Genomic DNA, 1,331 nt, shown 5'->3' with positions numbered 1-1,331 from the left:
GAAAAGTGCATGTTTTACACTAGTGAGCCAGTTGTGATCTACGACAACGGCATAATAATGTGGAAACGTTGCAAAAGGGCAGTAAAGTCAGAGAATCTAGACTCTGCATGACAACAAACTTGAAGAACTTTAGTTTTTTGGTTTTCCACTGTTGACATATAAACACTTAAAGCTCAGAGCTTTTAGTAGTCCATTAGTGGAGGAGTCCCTCTTTGCCCTCTTATGCTCGGTTATATGTTTCAGTGATGACCTTCATAATAAACAGACCCACAGTGTGGATACACCCTGCAGAATCACAGGATTCATGTTCAAAAATGTTCCTAAATCCAGCTGTCACCATGTACATAACATACTGACGGATAAACGATGCTCAGAAATGTGTGCTTGTATCCGTGCGTTAGCCTGTATGATGGAATCTTACGCTGTGGCGCTCGGCAGCCACAGCGAGACAGCAGGAGGGCTTTAGCATGACATTAATGACCTATCTGCATTCATCTTTGCTTTAACATGCAGATGTAAAGCAGAACATTGAGGTTGTCGTCATTCAGCACCCGGTCTGATGGATTTGCATTAAATTTGGTTTCACGCCTCCAACAGATGTCCTCTTAATGAGGCAAAGGTCAACCAACGAAGGCTCATTCAGGTCCAATAAAACACTTCCTGCTTTTCTTTTCACACACTCCGTCTTCATTTGGCCACTTTTATTCTGTCAGAAACTTGAATCCCTGCAGAGAAGCTTTAACACTCCTGGTTCTGTTTGGCGCTTTAGGCCAAAATGTTTAGTTAACAAATCAACTCCAATGATATTTCTATCATTTCCCACCCACAGAAAGAAGCAATAAAAAAATGAATCTGAAAAAAGATCAAACAAGTTCAACTAAAATTAATGTTCACTAATTTCAATTCCCTTTTAATTCAGTCAAACTCAGTGAAGCAGACTAGAATTCATGTAAGTTCAGTTCAGTTTTTTTCCCCATGTTTTGTGGTGAAGGACCCGAAAGGTTTCTGTCTGATCCTGCTGCAGCGCTCCCTAAAATGTTGTTAGCATACGCACAAACAAAAATATTTCTGGCTCACCGCTGAATGCATTTTATGAACAGGGAACAAAATTTCTTCTTTCTGTTGTTTAATTATAAGATTATTCAGATTCATTGTTTAAAATGATAACATTGACTTTACTGAGATTTTTTAACATAATTTCTTCATATCACTTGTCCTGAAATTTCAACCCCTGTACCACTTCTACAGCAAGTTTTTCTTTCTTTATATTAGGAAAAAATATAAATTTTGGTTTTATGTTTGCAGTTCAATTCAATTCAATTCAGTTTATT

The sequence above is a fragment of the Cyprinodon variegatus genome, unplaced genomic scaffold (genome assembly GCF_000732505.1).
Source record: "Cyprinodon variegatus isolate N-32 unplaced genomic scaffold, C_variegatus-1.0 Scaffold437, whole genome shotgun sequence".
Classification (NCBI taxonomy): domain Eukaryota; kingdom Metazoa; phylum Chordata; class Actinopteri; order Cyprinodontiformes; family Cyprinodontidae; genus Cyprinodon; species Cyprinodon variegatus.
This window is presented reverse-complemented; position numbering follows the sequence as displayed.